We start from the raw sequence: 17,554 nt of genomic DNA, 5'->3' as shown, positions 1-17,554 counted from the left end.
CGTTTTTCTGAGAAGTCATACGATGCTGATAGGTTGGCCAATCTCTCTATTGCGATGTCAAGTTATATGGATACGACTGGGGCTCAAACCCACTGTAACATCCAGGATTTATAAGGTATTAATTATACTATTATAAGACTAATGAATTGAATTGGTTTGGGCTTGAACCATTGGATCCTTGTAATTGGACTGAGAAGTGTTGTGCGTGAGGCGTACTATGCCATGTACACTCAACATACTCATGAGATGAAGGAGCGATGCACATACGCCCAACGTACCAAAGGGTACGCGCAACGTACGTATGCAGACTCCAAAACCCTAAAATTTAGGGTTTGATCCCTATATAAAGAACCTTACGCCCTTATTCTAGCCTCCCTCTCACCCTTAGACAGCCACCACGAAAACCCTAACCCATATTTGTGTGTTCTTGTGATTTGGTAGCCATTTGAGAGCATTTTTGTGTTGTTTTGGTGTTTTGGAAGAGAAAGAAGCTTGAAGAAGGAGCAAGGATTCAAAGGGAACTTGTAGATCCAGGGGATTAGCACCATTTCTGACTCATTTGAGGTTTCAAGCTTCAAACCTGATCATTGCATGCTTAGTTATAAAGTTGGGGTGTTTTATGGGTTATTTTGACTCCATTGTTGGGGTTTCTTGTATCTTGATAGTTTCAGACCATAAGAGCCGTCCTTTTGAGCTCTTGGAAGCACTTAATGTCATAAAAATCGGACCTTGATGGCTAAGCCACAACCATGCAAATGTTTGATGGTCACAAAGTTTGTTTAAGGACTAAAATCATGTTTTGACCCCCATCCATGCATGCAAGCACATAGAGTTTGTGACTTTATGGATTATGATGTCTTAAAGGACGTGGATCTACGTTCTAGACATGAGGACTTAATGGATTAAGTCACAAATGGAGCCCCAAGGAAGCTGGCCGGTACGCTGCACGTACACCCTGGTACGATGCGCGTACTGGGTCAACTTCCCGCTTTTGGTCAAGGCTAGCGTACGTTGGGCGTACGTGCCAGGTACGTCACGCGTACACATGCAGAGTGGCGAACTTGGGTTTTTAGGCCTTAGAAGTTCGGGCCTGGATGGTTGGGCCTCCTTGCCCACTGTGGAGTGGAGTCTCTGGGCCTAGAACTGAGATTTAAAGTATTGGGCCTCTTGGGCCATTTGAAATTATTTATTTTTGGCTAAGGAGTTATTGGGCTTGTGATAAGGCACATTTGAGGAGTTGGGTCCATTTTAGAAAATTGGGCCATTAGTGGGCCTTTAATGGGTCATTCGGGGGCTTGGAAAGATAAGATGGAATTGGGCTTTGGATATTGTCCAAATTTGACCAAGGGGTAAAATGGTCATTTTACCCTAAGAAATATTATGTATTTTGACTAAGTGTTGTTATGATAATGATAGTCGGGGAGTCGTTGGAGCAGCCGTTGGGGATTTCTTACCGTGAGATTCGACACCGGGCTTTGCGAGGTGAGTTACCTTCCAGTAGAAGTGGGTCTAAGGCACCAATACCGACCCACTAATAGGTGAATATAGTAGAGATGATTGTCTTTGTGATAATTGTCTGGTATGTCATGATCTGTTATGCTTTATGTGCTAGTATGCTATGATATTGTGTGATATTGGTAGGAGGGGTGGGATAGACCCCGTTACCGGTCGAAAGGACCGAAGGGGTAGGCCAACACCCTGATATGCTAGGCAGTATGTGATTTTTGCATTATGTATTAGAATGATATATGGTAGTGGTAAGGGTGGAATAGTCCCTGGTACCGGTCGAAAGGACCGAAGGGATAGGCCAGCACCCTGATATGCTAGACAGTTACCGGTCGAAAGGACCGAAGGGGTAGGCCAGCACCCTGATATGCTAGGCAGTTACCGGTTGAAAGAGACCGAAGGGGTAGACCAGCACCCAGATATGCTAGGCCGTATGTGTATTGTATGGTATGTGGTATGATAGGGGAACTCACTAAGCTTTGTGCTTACGTTTTACAGTTTTGGTTTTAGGTACTTCCTCTTCGAAGGGAAAGGAGCCGGCATGATCGCAGCGCATCACACTACATTTTCCGCACATGAGATTCTTGGGAGTTATACTCTGATGTCGTTTTATCATGACATGATTTGATTATTGATACATTGGTTTTGGATATGAGTTGTTTCTATGATGTTTTCAGATAATTGGTTTTATAATTATTAAATTAAAAATGAAATTTTTGGTCTTAAATTTTGGGATGTTACTCCCACGGTGGTAAGCACCTCCACCACCACCTGCAGAATTAGGATCCATATTTGGTGATGGATAATGCATGGGAAGTTGGGAAGTTGGGAACCATATATATGGGGTGTCATGCATCGTATTAGCCCCTGGAGAGTGAGGATGGTCATTACCACCGTCGCCGCCGGATTCGTGTAAATTCTGGGGAGCCGGAGTTAAAGTGAAAAGGTGATGTGAAGAAGAAGGACCTTGGATATGCATCCTCTTCAGACATAGCCTGCATTTCTAAAGATGTATTGCGGCGTTCTCACGTGTCAATCCTTCAACATTCATTCACTGCATAATAGTTTTGGGGACGCTGTTCTTCCCGCCCAAATGTCTTACAACATCAACGAATCGCTTATGTAATTAAGGTGTCAAGGCCAAATGAGGTCACTTAGATGCCCTAGCCGAAAAACCATCATTCACCAGTAAAGTGGAGTCAATCTCCTCTCTAGCTCTACCGCCATCATGGACTCTCTGTAATTTCTTCATATCCGAAGCATCGCGAGTTTGATTGGTGGTTCCGCCACATTCCACAACCATCTCATCTCCTTTATCATCACCAAACGACTTTAAACTATTCCTTTTTAACACAGAGGAAGATGATGGACAAGAAAGAGATGGGCCCAAGTTTTATCAATGTGTCAATCAAACTGGTTAAAACAAGTAAAGGGGACTAAAAAGACAGGTTGCCCACGAGTTGGATCCCTCATAAAGTCACAAAAATAGTTTAAGGACTAAAAGAACCAACTCTAGAAAGTTCATAGGGAATTTGTGTCATTTCCCCTTTATGTAAAATTTTAGGGGTAAGGTCAAACCACCTACTTGTGTGTCATAAAAAATGTATCGTTTCTTATAATTCTATGAATTTTGGCTTGAAAATGCCTGTTTGCAACCCAGTTTTGCAACTGTTTCACTAGTTTATTTAAACTTGCTAGAAAGATTTAATATTCAAATTTCTAATTTTGTTTCAACTTTATGAAATTTTGATTTGTTTTATCTATATCATATATGAAGGGTAAAGTTTATGTGGCTTGCCTCAAGGTGTAGATCAGTCGGTTCCAATATGAAAATTTGGGGTTTGGATGAATACCATACACGGCTGCGTGTCTAGAAAGCTGACAAGATGGTTCTAATTGCATGTAGTCTAATTTTTTAATGGTGAGCTCTTTGAAAACCTTCCAGTTTCTCATCATAGTGAGACGTTGAGTAATTGTTTTATTCGTCACATGATACGTCTTGAGTCTAGGGTGGTGCTGCCCAATTAGGGTTACCCAAAATCAACATTCTGGGGATTGGGCGAAATTCTATATATATATATATATATATATATATATATATATATATATATATATCTTTTTCCTTCTAAGAAACTGACATGGAAATTTTCAAGTCAAACTCATTCAAGCTTATGAATTCTAATTTGATTATGATAATTAAAGCCCAAACTAAAAATTTATACCAATCGATTGGGTTTACACTTATGGTGATGGTTATATCTATGTAACATTTATTCGATATTAAACGTATTTGATGTTGTTAGAAATTGGAATCGCTAAAGATTTCAAGTTATTTTTAGATAGGATTGTAATTGGGTTTTAGGTAACGGAACTTTACAACATGTAAGTTTTTCATTAGTTAAAATTATAAACTGGATACTTGATAGTTACACGTACACCCACGAACCCGATGATATTTTACTAGTTGGGTACCCGATGGGACGAGAACGGTTTTATGTTATGGTTTTATAATTGGGTAAGAGACTGGGATCACCAATACTTCACACATAGTCGTCCAATTGTCATTCGTAAATGATGATTTTAGTACTTAAAAGGATATAACCTAGCTCGATCTATGAATATCCTCCTTACACACCGAAAAAGGTATATACCGAACCAGGTATATACAGGACCAATCATGTACCGAACAAGGTATATACCGGACCAGATACTCACCAGACAATGCATATGATAGGTTTTATAGGTTACAAAAAATGTGGCAAAAAAAACTTAACCCTAAGTTTACATGCAACCTATTGGATCTAAGTTTTCTCTATTGATTGCAACAAACAATTAAACATAAGAACCTTGATAAAGATTTTGCATTAAGGGGCTAAAAAGGAAACATACCAAATTACGAATGTTACAAATGAGAATGTATATTACAATGGTACATGTGATTGGTTTGGGTACTTTATTACATAATTGACTTAAATTGTATGTTGGTATATATTTGACACATATAATCCAGTGGGGTGGTTATACTGTAATGGTATATGTGATTGGTTTTGGTGCTTGTCACAATATTGACTAAAATTTTATGTTGATATTTATTGAAATTATATTTTAAATAAAAATAATACTTTGATTAAACAAAAACAAAACATATGCTAACTTAACTAATGCTTTTATTTAAAAAAATTCACTACAACAATACTTTGACCTTCATCAAGTATTAGGTCAATTAATACATAAAACAAAAACAACAAAACCTATGTAGGTATACAAAACACAAAGCTCCAACCTTCAAACTTCATGTTTCATTTGTTTAATATGATTGACTGATGATCATTTTTTATCTAAGAAAACCTAAAAAAATCAACATTTAACGATTACATGTTGGAGGACCATCCCAAGAAAAAAACTACCATACAAATTCATGTATTTTCCAAGGAATGGAAAGAAAAAACTTAGGACTTGGGTTTTGTTGCGATATGTGCTCTACGTCGGAGATCTGGAGGTGGTGTCGTTAGTGAGTTCCCGGAGCGATACCTATCTGCCATCACAACAAAGTCGTTAGAGTTACCCCAAAGACTATGCCTCGGAAGCAAGCTCCGACGATCAAGTTAGATCGGTTGGTAGATATGAGATGGTTCTTCCTAACCGGACAGAACCATCTTAGTGTGTTGGGTGTGAGTTTGGCCATGGAGGTTGATCTACCAAGGTGGGAGATGTGTGAATGAAGTGGAGGTTGATTCCTTTAGGGTTTAAGGTCCCATGGAAAAGGGTCCTCCTCCATGAAGGAGGTCATGTTCTATTTATACGAGACAATTTAGGTCAAGGGAGAGTTAGATCAGACATTGGGCCAACCCAACTTAGGCCCAACTAGTAAGGAGTTGGGAGAGACCGCCCGGAGACGCCAGGCGAGCGCCAGGAGAGCGCCATGCAAGGTTGGTGCGCCGGAGCTGTCTAGGCCATGCCAATGAACCTGACGCCAACAGGTTTACTTTGCCCAAGATGTGTGAATCAAGAATATATGTCCATATTTGGTGAGTTCCATTGATGGTGCTTCAACTTGGCTTTACTTTGTCCATGATGTGAAAATCAAGAAACTATTTCAACTATTGTTTAGTTCAATTAATGTCCCTTTAACTAATGTGAAGGGAAGGAATGAATATGAAAGTAAACAAAAAAAAGATAAATACTACTTGATTTAATATGACCATTGCAACATGCATGTGTACAAGTGAGATGGAAATTGATAAAACTCATAATATCCTTAAAAAATTTAGTAATGTGTTGTATATGTGAATTTTAAGGAAAAGGGTAAAATGGTCCAAAATGAAAAAAAAGTTTGAAATGTTAAGTGTTTGGTTGGTTAATGCTTTCTCATATGTTGGAATGATAATTAAGAAGTATTGATATTGGTCATTGGAATTGAATTTGACAACTTGTTAGTGTATATGAGAAGTGTTTGTGTCAAATGATATTTTGGTCCAAGTAATCAAAGATTGGAAATTTTGGACAATTAGTTTAATTACTACCTTGCTATTTGTACATGATACAAGAAAATGTTGGGTTATATTGTGGTATTGAATCTAGATCAGTTTGGTATGCTTGATATGTAACGCTCAGTCCAGGTATTATTTATATTTTGGTCTCTTATATGTTGAATTATTACTTTTGCACCTTATGTTTGCAAGGTTGAGGGAAGGAGGGACCGTTTCTGCCAATTTTGGATTTCTGGAGGCGGAGCCCGAACGCGGGGCATTCCCCTGAGGAACACACTGTGTTCACGTGCAAAGTGTAAACCCTAAAATTTAAGGGTTAACCCTTATATAAAGAACATTATGCCCTAAAGTCCAGCCACCCTCTCACCCTTAAACAAATCCCACGAAACCCTAATCCCTTGTTTGTGTGTTTTGAGCCTAGAAGACCATTTTGGAGTGCATCTTGGTGTTTTGAAGGAAGGTGGCCATTGTTGAAGCATCATCAAAGGAGCAAAGGCTTATAGATCCGGAACCTTATCAACATTTGGCACTCATATAAGGTATAAAGCTCTAAACTTGGTGTTTATTTGCTTAGATCTCTTGTGTTGGCTTTTATGGACCTTTTTGGTCCCAAGGATGAAGCTTTATGATTTAAACCCATTTCTTAGGCTTAGGGTTGCCACCCTTGGTGCTATTCGAGTCCCTAAGACAGAAAGTTGCCATCTTGAAGGCCTTGATGTGTTCATGCATGAGATAAGGCCATTTTCATGGAAGTAGAATGCCATTTTTTGAGTTTGGAGCTTTTGGGGGCATGCAAAGTCACCAAGTCCATGACGTTATAGTTTTAGAGGTCCTAAATGGCTTGGATCTACGTTTTGGGTAGCGTGGCTTAAGCATTAAGTGCTTAATGGCCGGTTTTTGGAATCTGGACACGAACACGTTGCGTAAGGTCTGGGAACGCCCTGCGTTCCCGTTGGGGCGCGCGATCTGGACTGGTGAGGAACGCTCAACGTTCCACAAGGGAACGCCATGCGTTTGTTATGGTAGTGGGCTTCCTTGGGCCATTTTCTTGGATCATCATTTTGGGATTTATTAGACTATGTCTTATTTTGGGTCTTGGGTAAGGCCCATTAGAGGGGTTGGGCCCAATTTAGAAAATTGGGCCATTAGTGGGCTTGGGAAGTCTACCTAATACTGGGCCTTTCATGTTATGGTTTTGGGCTTTAGGCATGGACCAAATTAGATCAGGGGTAAAATGGTCATTTTACCCTAAGAATGATTATTGGGTTTTGACTAAGTGTTATTTTGTACTAATAGCTCGGGGAGTCGTCGGAGCAGCCGTTAGACATTTCTTACCGGGAGATTCAGCATTTAGGTAAGTTACCTTCCCGGTAGCAATGTGTCACACCCCCGAACCAGACGGCGGAAACGTCCGGGGGATTGCGCGTGACTTCATCCTTGTAGTATCATCACATAGTATATAATTGAAACATAACATCATCATCACCACACTTGTAATATAACAACATACATTGTTTACATCGAGTATTGTGTTTGAATATTACATGCCAAAATAATTGAAGTCTGATGAAATAGAAAGATAACAAAACATCCATTAATTTGTTCAGCCCAACTTGCTTCAAGGGTTTCCTGAGAATACAAGTTAATTTAAAAAGGTCAACATAAAATTTTTTGTGAGTTCATAAGCATGTTTGAGAAAATGATTCGTATAACCTTGTAATCACAAGAAAATCCTGTATTTTCTTAAAATAGTTTAGTATGTTTGTGTCCGATCTTGTATTAATGAATATGTGTTATTGTTTAATAGAATGCCAAAAGTGAATGAAGAGAATGTAAAGAGAATGCCCCCAGACAACCCTATGTAGGCATTTATGGACGCCGACGGAAAATAGAATAAGATTTTCGTCACCCTAGACTGGTTTAGTCTAACTGTAGTGAACAGCTCAGGTGTGGGGTGTCATCCTCGAATAGATCTATACACAAACCCCTGCTCTCCCTCCAAGAGACTCTGGTTATAACTACAGGCTACGATCGTACACTCAATAGGTGTCAACCGACACGTCTCACTAGATCCTTAATCGAATTTACGCGAAGAGAAACATATAAACACATTCTAGGCCCAATGAACCATGTAAGTGAACAACTAAGGCTCACTAAACATGTAAGTCATTTCCAGGCCCGAAAGGAATGAGATTATATAACATGGGCCCAAAATATATGTAAAAGGACAACTAAGACCCATTTCACATGTAAGTTATTTACAGGCCCAAATAGCACGCAAAAAGTATCCAAGGTCCGACGAGCATGTTAACGGGTCAATGAGGCCCAATAAACATATAAATAGTATTCAGGACCTATCAAGCATATAAACGGGCCACTAAGGCCCAATAATATGAGAATGACACAATTAGTCTGTTTGTTATTATATTGCTAGTATTAGTTCAATTATTTACCAAAATGGCATAAAAAGGCCCACTTTTTGTAAAAATGACATTCTTGGCCCATTAAGCCAAAAATTTACAACTAAGGCCCAATTTTAGTAAAAATGACATTCTTGGCCCATTAAGCCAAAAATTTACCGGTAAGGCCCAATTTTCGTAAAAATAACATTTTAGGCCTCCTTTTTAGATAAAATGTAACATCCGGTTTCCAGGTATGTTAATTTAAGCATTTATTTTAAGAAGGTTGGGTGGACTCGACGAGTTGGTGCCTCAACTCGTCGAGTGGGATCGCGACTTGGTGACGTGTTTAATGAATGGACTCGACGAGTCGGGTATCTGACTCGCCGAGTCAGCGCTGCTGAGGAAAACCCTAATTGCTCGTTTTTGTGGCCTATTTAAAGGCTCTTATGGCCTTCAATTGCGGCCACACTTTCCCTTAAGAGACCCTAATCGATCCAGAGAGCTTAAAGAGAGAGTGGGAGCTAATTTCTTCATTTTGGTGCATTCTTGCAAGGAAGAAGGAGAGGGTTCAAGCTTAGTTGTCTAGAAGGGGCTCAGATCTTTCACTATTTCATTCAAGGCTGCTGTGAAGGTATGAGTTCATACCCGTTTTCATTTGATTAGTAGATCTCATGAATTTAGGGTTTCTTTACCCTCTTTTAAGTTGAGTTATGAGATATGTGAAGTCCCTTTTGAGGCTTAGACATTAGATCTGGACCTTGAGAGGTCCAGAGAGTCCCAATAACCCAACTTTATGCAGTCATATAAGAATATTGAGCTTAAGACACCATTATGAGGGTTATTTTGCCAAATAGAGCTATATGAGTGATGCATGGTCATAAAGGTCGAACCTTTACGTGATTAATGAGCCTTTAGTGCATAGATCTGAAGTTTGGGAAAGTATCTTGCACTAAATCGACTGACTGCAAAAGAGTCTTAATAGACTCGCCGAGTCGAGCTGCTGACTCGACGAGTAGTCCAGGGTTTTGTCCCGACGAACTGAGTAAGATGGTGACCCGTCGAGTTAGGCGTTAGCTCGTCGAGTTGGAGCTTGCTGGGGTTGCCATGAATCGACTGGACTCGACGAGTCTCCCGAGTGCACTCGACGAGTCTGGTCAAAGTTGGACCGTTGACTGGAGTTGACTTCTGTTGACTTTAGGGTTTGGTCAAAATGAGTAAAAGAGGTCAGGGAAGGGTAGAATGGTCTTCTACCCACTTTTCAGAGATAAGAGTAGAATATTAATTAGAAATATTAATATGTGATAGGCGGAGGCTAGGCCGAGGATTTCGGGCACGAGACTTTTACTAGCTATCTTACGAGGTGAGTCTTCTCACTATACCTTACCTAGAGTGGTAGTTATGTGTGACCGCAAGGTCTTATGCGTTTATAAGTGTTATGTGATATATGTGATATGTATATGTTTGCATGGTTTGGACCGGAAGGTCAACAGGGTTTGGACCGGAAGGTCAACCGAGCTAGGACCGGAAGGTCATCATGGGTAGGGCCGGAAGGTCTACCAGATGTGTGGGACCGGAGGGTCCCACTGAGACACATTGACCGGAAGGTCTCGTAGGGTTATAGCCTCGAGTGGCTAATTATATGTGCGTGGTATATTGGGGAACTCACTAAGCATTCGTGCTTACCATGTTATGTGTTATGTGTTTCAGGTACCTCAGAGGATCGCGGGAAGGCACCGGCGTGATTGTACACACACCCTTGTTATGGAGCTATGTTTGTGGATCCTGGATTTGAATAATTGTTTTGAAAACTTGTTGATTGATTTTGAGAATTAATGATGAGACATATGTTTTATGAGTATTAAAAATGAAAAATTTGGGTTGAAAATTTACGGTGTTACATAAAACTTGTATTTAAGGCTAGTTTTTGTAAAAATAACATTTTTAACTCACTTTTGTCAAAAATATCCTTTTTGGCTTGATTTTTATGAAAATTTACATATTCGACCCATTATAGAAAATTTTATCTTTTCGGCCCAAATTTTGATATTTTCACAACTTTAACCCTTCTTATCAAAAATTTACATTTTTGGCACAACTTTCTTGAGAATGACATTTAAGCCCACAAAAGATCAAGAATTACAAATTTTGGGCCCAAAACCGTGAGAAGCCCAAATAATGCCCATTTATGAAAATGTTTACATTTTTAGTCCTTGTAAGGTCTCAAATGTCAAGATTAGCCTTGTTTAGAAAAAATTTCCTTTTGAACCCCTTACTAGCCGTGAGTTACATAAATAACTCATACTTTTGTCATTTTGTCGATTTTAGCCCCTTTCATGAAGTTTTTCTTAGCTTCAAGTAAACTAAATGTACTTTAAACCTTTTTCTTGTAAGATGAGTTGAAATAAGTGTTATGTCAAACCAGTATCATCATCTTTTAGTAGATCTTTAAGTCCATGATGTTTATAACACATAAACACATATATAACTAGAAAAACACACAAAATCATGCATACACACATAGATCTACACAAAACAACTTGTATTCTCCCCTAAAAAAAGTAAAAATAAAAAAGAGAGGGTATGAACTCACTTTGCTTTGAAGTTTTCGGTTTTTGGTGAGGAAGTGAGAAGATCTCGGCCCTAGCAAGCTTCTTGAGAAGGTTTTTCGAGATCTATGAAGGTCCAAGAGCATAGATCATGAAATGATGTGGGTTAAGAAGAGATTTTTGGTGTAAACTTGAAGTTAAACTATAGAGTCAAACAAAAACTTACTAAGAGTGATGAGCTTTGATGAAGAGTTCTTGATGTGCCCTTAAAATTCTCGAAAACTAGGAGGATTTGAGGGGGAAAGTTCTTGGTGCTAGAGAGGAAAAAGGGTGAGAGAATCTTGAGTTTGAAAATGAAAAGTGATGGTGGTGATGAAGGCTCTATGGCCGAGAGTGAGAAGAGATAAGAGAGAGGGGAAGGGTTGAATTATGAAGAGGGTGATGTGAGGGTTGCATGGATACATGCACTCTTGCATGGATATCTACTAGGTATTGATGAGGTGTCAACTCCATTTCCTTCCCATTTGTTTTTTTTTGTTGGGCCGAGTATAAGGGAAAAGAAGAGAGAGGATGAATGAGTTTGGGCCCTTTCTTGATTTAGTTCGAATTTATGAAGCCCAAGATGAAGATTTTCGGCCCATTGGGCCCTTATGAAGGTTCACGGCCCAATGAAGCCCATGAATATAGTTTACGGCCCATTAGGGCTTATGAAACCATTCACGGCCCATCATGGCCCATTAGAGACAAGATGAATCATTCTAGGCCCACATGACCCAAAATACTTTAGTTTCATGGATGTGGGTCCAATTAGAGCCCAAATAGGGTTCCTTGGCCCAAAATAGCCAAATTGAAAGTGTACTGGTCCATTTGGCCCAATAAGAGGATCCTAGTCCATAATAAATATGAATCGGGATTTTTAGGGTTTTCAACCCATAGTTGAATATATATGAGATGTATTGTATTAGGTTTTGAACTTCACTCAGGAGTTTGGATTCAAATGGATGATTTCATTTTAGCATATAGCATGATATTCACTTAGAGTACAAGTCTTACAATAGTTTATGTTTACATGACAATAGAATTTCCTAGCTAAAATGCTAGTTGTGACATCATCCCCCGTTAGAGGGAATTTCGTCCGGAAATTATTTTGAAAGGTAGGATCATGAATGAGAGAATAAGTGAGGGTACTTCTGCTTCATCTGGTCTTCGCGTTCCCATGTGAATTCCGGTCCATGCTTGGCGTTCCATCGAACCTTCACCATCGGAATACGGCTTTGTTTCGTACGCTTCACTTCCCTGTCCATTATCTCGACTGGTTCTTCTACGAACAAGAGATTCTCGTTTATTTCAATCTCTTCTAGAGGAATGACAAGGGTTTCATCTTATAAGCACTTCTTCAAATTCGAGATGTGGAACACGGGGTGTACGTTGCTGTGTGTGACATCCCCGTTTTCACGGCCAGAAAAGACCGATTTTGTTTATGCTTTATAAAAATCAAAGTACCTCTTTTAATAAAAATATTGCGGAATTTGTTCCCAGAAAAACATGATAAATACGTTATCAAAACATTTCCGAAGAAATGTATTTTTATTCATTTTAAAACATTTGGGATGTGGTTGTCAATACAGAAACATAAGCATAAACATAACTTACATTCATTATCACTAGTGATTTACATCTCCGTAATCTCTCAGTGTAATGTAACTTCATATCGACACCTATGATACAAATAAGCTGGAGTGGGTCAGGTTGGGAAACTTGGTGAGTACATAGGTTTTTCAACCCACAATAATATAATTATTATGTTTAGACATCAAACAATCAACCCAATTACCCATCCCCATTATCTTCTTTACTCTTAAGGATCTACCCTAAGAATTAGTTATTCCTCGTTCATTCATTCCTAAGGATCATCCTAAGGAATCGGCACGAAATCCATCGTTGCCAGGGTTTACTCAACAGGCACTAAGTCGCATAGTCGCCAGGGTTTAGGCACTAAGTCTCATAGTCGCTAGGGTTTATACAACAGGCACTATGTCGTATAGTCGCCAGGGTTTATACAACAGGGTACATCTGGTGAACACGCAATTCAAAACATCTGGTGAACACACAGTTCAAACATCTGGTGAACACTTAGTTCAAAACATTTGGTGAACACTTAGTTCAAAACATATCGTGAACACTTAGTTCAAAAAAATACCTAGTGAATACGTAGTTCAAAAACACCTACAAGTTACGAGCCTGCTAGCGTTCCACTGGAATATCTAGAATAGTCAGTGGTTGTCATCTATACTCCGCTAGATGGCTAGATCATCTTAAACATTGAGGCCTCTCATCATTTTATCACACATCAACTATTTCATCTACCAATGTTTTACCCAACATTTTCGTAGATATAAAGTACATATACAATTTAAATCATTTAAAACATGTATAAATCGTTCATACATCATAGATATCAAGAACACAGATAATATGCACACATAGCATGTAATTCATATTAAATACTTCATATCTATGTGTAAGATGAAAGTAACTATGCACTCACTTGTTAAGGTGGTGATTCCGAACTCAGACAGCGCTTCACTTCTTAAAAAATAATTTCCTTCGACGAAACCTAGTATTATTACCACTAGATTTTAGTCTAATATTTACCGTGACTAATTATTAGTCTTATTATTATTATTATTATTATTATTATTATTATTATTATTATTATTATTATTATTATATAAGCGTTTAAACAATATTTTCCAACCACTATGTACAGACAGGGGCCAGACATAAAACACCGAAGGGCAGGACCATTTTGGCATATAGCACTTCTGAAATCGAACAACCCTATGCGGCCCTTTAAACCAGATTCCCCGTACTGCGAGTAGTTAAAAAGATATTATAACGACACTTATATAAGTCATAATAATAGCTCAAATATTTATTATAAGTTCATAATAACAATACTAATTTTAAATATAAGCTATATTTAAAATAGAGTAAGCATAACTTACTTACAAGAGAGTTTTAGCTAGGAGTCGGGCTCTGCAGGGGCAGAACTTCGTCGTTGAATCTTTCTAGGAAAGATTTGTGCAGCGCTTCAGCGCTCACCTTACTATACTAAAACTACAGAAAGAGAAGTCGAATCACGAGGGACCGAAATGCTCCGGGGTTAAGAAGAGAAAGACTCTTGAATCAGGAGAATGGTGCAAGAAATATGAGAGCCCAAGACTCTTATTTATAGTAATTGAATTTTCAAAAACTACCCTCCATAGTTACTTAATGACCTTATAGTTATATAAATGACTAAACACCCCTTTATAATACTATTTTAAATAGATTTAATGATATTTGTACTAAACTAATGTCGAAAGTACTCAAAACTAGTATTATAATGACCGCATCGTCGATACCTTTCTAATGATATATACATATGTATATATATGTGTACGTTTATATCATTTATACTTTATTTTAGTACGTAAATATGCTATTATAATTTGTAATTTATTCATACGAACTCCGTTTTTGACGCTCTTTATATCCACGCGTAGGTGGAGACGTAATCTACAACTTTCATTTAGACTCCGTCGGCTAATTTTGACTTTATTTTTAAAGTTATATTTTTAACTGGCCGGGACAGGAAAAGTCTGTTAAAAATTCATAACTTCTTCATCCGACGTCCGTTTTCGTCTGTCTTTTTACCATTGCGCTACTTTTAATGAGATCTTCAATTCTCATTTAGGTTGTGTTGGCCAAAAATCGATCGATCTAAAATTCGAATTTCGGGCTGTGCATTGCTATGCCAAATCTTAGAAAAATCATAACTTCCTCATACGAAGTCAGATTTTGACGTTCTTTTTTTGTATGTTCTCGGTTTAACGTATACTACAACTTTTGTTTAGATTACTAAGGCTAAAAAGTCTTCCATCGTAAATTCACTATTTACATCTCCCGGTTTCGTGCTGGTTTTGCCGTAAAACTTCGACGGGCCATAACTTCTTCGTTATAACTCGGATTTCGGCGTTATTTATATGTACAGAACCCTTGTAACATATACTATGACTTGGTTAATATTATTCATTCTAAATAATATTCTATTAAAAAGTCATTTGTTTATGCTTATCGTCTCTAAATTGACTAGCCCAAATCTACGGGTGTTACAATTATCTCCCCCTTAGGATGATGACGTCCCGAAATCATCAACGAAACAATGTTGTATAATGACTCCCTAGGTTATCTCTTCATCCTAGGTAGTACTCGTAACTTCTATGTTTCTTCGAATGCGTATTTAACTCATGATCTTCTTGACTGCAAGCGGTGCTTGATCTTGCACCCGTTCTCTATGTCTTGTTAGACTTTCAATCATGATCTTCATGTCACAACCTCGCTCTTTATCAGAGAATCCTTCTTCTTCTTAACAAACTTAAGTTAAGTTTATTTGATTTCCACGATAGACTGATGGGTCGTGTTGTAATGACCTCTAATCGTATGATGCAACGCTTAGACTCAGGTCTCTTAGAGTCAAATTCCAGAATGGAATATACCTACCTTCATGTTCTAAGGTGAGATGATCACATTTTAGTATGTAACATTTCTACCTATAAGCTTCTTACTCCAACAACGATTGCAATACTTCTATTGATTGCTTCGCTTATCTTTTACTTCAATCTTTTGGCTTAAGTTGGATGCTACATCGATCTTGGTTCTCTGAACCACGTAACATACTCATCTTAGTCGGACTCGATTTGATATGACCACTAGGGTCGAAATAATCATCTGTCTTAGTCATTACCGAAACAATGGTAACGACATACACGAACAAAACGGAATCAATTACTAGCTTGTTGGTAACCTTGTGACTTTTCCGGATCCAAGTGTGAGTCATGTGCTTCCGGTAGTATAGGTCTCTACTACCTTTCACACCTACTCATACTCGTCCCAAGTATTGTCTCGCAGTTCTCCAAGTCAATATCACAAAAACAATTTTAACACATACAAATGTGTCCAAACAATCATAAAATTTCTCCTAGACTCTACTAGGACTTCTTCCATGCGAATCTTCAATCATCAATTCTGCTTCAACTCGGTTGGTGATGGAAATTTCAGACGATGGGATAACTTCATGGATTATACAAAAAATATTTCTTTCTGCTAATCGAAAGTGTACTTCTCCCGTACTAGACATATTATTTCTTAGACGCGTTCTAAAGGCAAGATATCACTCTTAAAATATCTTCCGATATGTATCATTCAATATCGTAAGCCTTCTCATTTCCTCAATTTGCTCATTCTGCTATGAGTCCTTATCATGACATTCTATACACCAAAGCAGGCGTTCGGTGTATTGAGACGAGAATATAGATAGAGGAAGATTTAGACGCGTATTCCTCCTTATTACTCCAAAAAGTTACATGTCAGTTCTAATATCGTAATTAAACGTTTAGAAATCTAAACACATAAAGTTTCCAGATCCGGTCGGCAACAGACCATAGATCCGATCAAATGATAGCATAAAGCATCACAAATCATTTAGCACATAAAAGCATGTTAGGTATTTTCCCTAAATAAGCTAGTGTTTGCGTCTATTTATGTGTACTACCTAAAATATATTAGACACACTCCTCACAATCATCGCTTAGCATTCTAAGTTTAAGTCTAGAAATAAATCCTTATTCCTAGTTCGCTTAAACTAATGCTCTGATACCAACTGTGACATCCCCGTTTTCACGGCCAGAAAAGACCGATTTTGTTTATGCTTTATAAAAATCAGAGTACCTCTTTTAATAAAAATATTGCGGAATTCGTTCCCAGAAAAACATGATAAATACGTTATCAAAACATTTCCGAAGAAATGTATTTTTATTCATTTTAAAACATTTGGGATGTCATTGTCAATACAGAAACATAAGCATAAACATAACTTACATTCATTATCACTAGTGATTTACATCTCCTTAATCTCTCAGTGTAATGTAACTTCATATCGACACCTGTGATACAAATAAGCTGGAGTGGGTCAGGTTGGGAAACCTGGTGAGTACATAGGTTTGTCAACCCACAATAATATAATTATTATGTTTAGACATCAAACAATCAACCCAATTACCCATCCTCATTATCTTCTTTACTCTTAAGGATCTACCCTAAGAATTAGTTATTCCTCGTTCATTCATTCCTAAGGATCATCCTAAGGAATCGGCACGAAATCCATCGTTGCCAGGGTTTACTCAACAGGCACTAAGTCGCATAGTCGCCAGGGTTTAGGCACTAAGTCTCATAGTCGCTAGGGTTTATACAACAGGCACTATGTCGTATAGTCGCCAGGGTTTATACAACAGGGTACATCTGGTGAACACGCAGTTCAAAACATCTGGTGAACACACAGTTCAAACATCTGGTGAACACTTAGTTTAAAACATTTGGTGAACACTTAGTTCAAAACATATCGTGAACACTTAGTTCAAAAAAATACCTAGTGAATACGTAGTTCAAAAACACCTACAAGTTACGAGCCTGCTAGCGTTCCACTGGAATATCTAGAATAGTCAGTGGTTGTCATCTATACTCCGCTAGATGGCTAGATCATCTTAAACATTGAGGTCTCTCATCATTT

This window comes from Lactuca virosa, chromosome 3, assembly GCF_052849685.1.
Source record: "Lactuca virosa cultivar CGN04683 chromosome 3, Lactuca_virosa_CGN04683_v6, whole genome shotgun sequence".
In the NCBI taxonomy this organism is placed as follows: Eukaryota; Viridiplantae; Streptophyta; class Magnoliopsida; order Asterales; family Asteraceae; genus Lactuca; species Lactuca virosa.
The sequence above is the reverse complement of the archived record's forward strand: the minus strand, read 5'-3'. Positions refer to the sequence as shown.